Below are 3,453 nucleotides of genomic sequence, written 5' to 3' on the forward strand. Positions count from 1 at the left end.
GAGTGAGTTCAGTGTAACACAGGTCAAGTCAGTAAGATACTTGGTGATCTTGACAATTTCCTGGAATACTGAATAACACTCTATTAACCCCTACATTGAAGCCCATAGTCTAAATACATCACAAGAGTTTTAACAATATTTCTACCTTCTCTGACAGAGTTGTTTTTTTCCAGGGAAAATCTATATAGTTGCATCTGCTGGAATTTGGGATGGCAGACAAACAGCATTAAACTAACAGCAAACCAAGAAGGTTGCAGATAAATTTTTAGGGGCAGATCCTAGAGCTGTGTTACCCGATGATTCTGGCATGAGCCCAAATACTTCTGTGACAGTCAAGTAAATTCAGTTGCACTTGAGTGTAGAAAAAAGATTCATTTACTAAGGGCAACTTGTCAACAGAAAAACCTTTCCTAAATGATAAAGGTAAAAGGGGACCTGACGCTCAGACGGAGTATAGAGCCGATGTCTACTCTGATGCCAGTGCGTCTCAGCGGAAGGCAGCTATAGAAGCTACTTAATAGATACAGTCTGGTCTGGCACACACTGGTGGGACAAGATGCAGACTCTCTGCATCAAACATTCTTTGCAAACCTTTGGGTTTACCCCAGTATGTAACAAAATGCCCTCCATTTTACTGACAGTTTTGAAGTCTGGCATGCAAGCTTGGACTTGCAATACTAGGTCAGTTTTCACCATTGCCCCAGGAAGGTCCTGAACAATTTCCCATTCACTGTGACTTCTCTAAGACCTACATTAAGTGCTGTGAATGTCCTGTGCATGCCCCAGGGGATAATTCATATGTGAGGTAAAGCAAGGTGGTGGAGGAGCACAGGCTCCTGATGCTGTCTGTATTCATGGAGGCCTAGATCACTGCTGCCCTGCCTCAGTAAGGACTGCAGGGTTTACCATTAGTTGCTAATAAAACAAAGGCTGAAACAAACGGCACTGGAGTCACAATTGTGTCCATTCACATCTTGCCCTCCCTGTGTTCAGGGTCAGGGTGTAAATGGGTGAAATGCCTCTCAGACTGAGATAGAGCATGTCAGAATGCCTCCAGTAACACTGACTGCTTATCAGGCTGCTGCAGACCAAAACCTTCACAGAGCAAGAGCCTCCCTGTCCAGTGTTCACATCAATCACCCTGCAACTGATGCTGCTGAACATTTGCTGGATACCACCAATCCAGGCTGTCAGTTGCAATTATAGAGCAAAACAGGGCTCTGAAGCAGAGGGAATAAAGCGTGTTTGTGGGAAGGACCCCAAACAAGCTACTGTTTGTACAACAGAAAACGCTGACGGCCATTCAGTAGCTGCTGGCGTGCCTACGGACGTGTGCACACACCCCACGTGCCACCTCTGGGAATTCCTAAAGCATGCTCAAACATCCAGTACTTCTGTTCCTATATCAAATATTATACGAGGCACAGCTCCCTGGGGGACACCAAGCTTAGTCATACGCGCAGCTCGATTCCTGTTTCACAGTGGTGTCCCCCCACTCACATAAGCAGAAGAGTGTTGGTGCAGAGTAGCAGAGAAGTGAGGCAGGCATGTCAAATCAATAGCCTGGTGTTTACACCTTGCACTGCATCACGACAGCTCTCCTGCTCTTTACAACTTCATCTTGATCAAAGAAGGGAAGGTCTGCAGAGAGCTCTGCTTCCCATATCAAGGCAGCACACTACAACTGTACATTAACAGGTCTGTCGGAATGCTTGTGTTTGAACTCAACAGTAAGAAATACGGAGTATTGTAAATGTCTATTATGATCAGTCCAAAAACTACAGTAGAAAGCAAAAGAGACAATGGGAGAGGAATAGCTCCAAAAGTAAAATAAAAAGAAAGCACATGGACATGGAGGAGACGCAAGGATATTTATGGTTCATAAATATTTAATCTTAATTCACTTTTAATCGAAAAGAAAAAAAGCAAATAAAATATGCTGTATTATTATCATTGCTTTGAAGTATTAACAAGGCCTGAATAAATTACCATGTATGTATTTTAGGGACCTGCCACAGTAAGCAATATTGGTTTTAATTTTCATTTAATAAACTTTGTTTTATTTTTCATTGTATATAAATTTCAGATAAAATCATGAATGGAATAATTGATTGAATATTTTAATCAATTTATTTAACTCATGCTGTGAAAATAGAAGCTTATTATTGGAGTATGCTTTTATTTAAAATCAAACACTACAGCTCTGTCAAAAAACACAATCAAACACTACAAACTGTGTCAAATTGTTTTTTCACTTCACAAATTCAGTTGAAGTATTCCACAGCAATGTCCTACTCTTCCTAAGACCACTTTCCTATGAGTCCCACAATACCTGGATTTGCAGTTGCAACCTCCCCCCAAGTCCTGCATGCTTTTGTGTGCAGAACCTCAGACACTGAAGTGCAGTGGTGCTGAACCTGAGAAGGTGGGGCTGGGACACATCTCACAATTTTTGTTTTCTTTCTGTCAGTGTCCCTCCTCTGCTCACTTGTGTTATTGAAAAACCAGCTGATGTTCCCCATGCCCTCCCAGTGAGAGCCCTCACTCTTCACAGGACCCTTCTGTTGCCTTTCCACTCCTTTTGTACCAGTTAGGTTCCCTCCACCCCATTTCTACTATAATTTTCCTTTGTATCAAAACCAAAACTTGTAAGTCAACTTTACCAACACATCAGGATTTTCAGGAGAGTTTTTTATATGTTGGGGAGTGGGAAAAATCAAGGACATAATATTGTCTACATGTCTGAAGCAGCAAAGTGACCACAAATGTCAAAACAGGAAAGTGACTGCTGGACCTGGTCACACCAAGCTGAAGAAACCCCAGCCAAAAGCAAGACAAGGTCACCAGTCAGCCCTCTGTGTCTTGGCTTACAATGACCAGTTCCACAGACCTAAATAATCAACAGTTCTCACCAAACATTGTTTTCAGAGAGAAAAGAGGAAACATCCCAGAATTTTTGTTAAAGAACTGCATAGAAATATTAATAGATGAATCTAAACAAAGCAGTAGCATCTGGGCTAGGATTAAATTATTTGAAGACAGCCTTTTTTTCACCAACAACACACTTAGCAATACTCAACATAACCAAGAAAACAGCCATTGGCAAAAAGAGGAAAGAAAACAAAATTTTGCTTTTTTGCTGTGGATTTTTGGTTTTGTTTGGGTTTTTGGTTTTGGGGGCTTTTAATTATTATTTATCAAACTTTGACACAACTTTGCCCCTTGGGGATCTGGCGGAGAAAAAAAATAAATAAAAAAGAAAACCCACTGTACTTTCTGTAGTGACACACTTAAGACACCTTTCCTTGTTGTCAGAAAAACTGGCTGGTACCTCACCTGGTGTGCCAGAATCCTGACAACATCCAGAGAGCAGCATCAATGGTGTCTTGGTAATGTTTTGTTCAGGATGGAGCAGCAACTCCAAGGAGACAACGGGGCCACTCGCTGGAAGCA

The sequence above is a fragment of the Corvus brachyrhynchos genome, unplaced genomic scaffold, assembly GCF_000691975.1.
Source record: "Corvus brachyrhynchos isolate BGI_N302 unplaced genomic scaffold, ASM69197v1 scaffold101, whole genome shotgun sequence".
NCBI classification, from domain to species: domain Eukaryota; kingdom Metazoa; phylum Chordata; class Aves; order Passeriformes; family Corvidae; genus Corvus; species Corvus brachyrhynchos.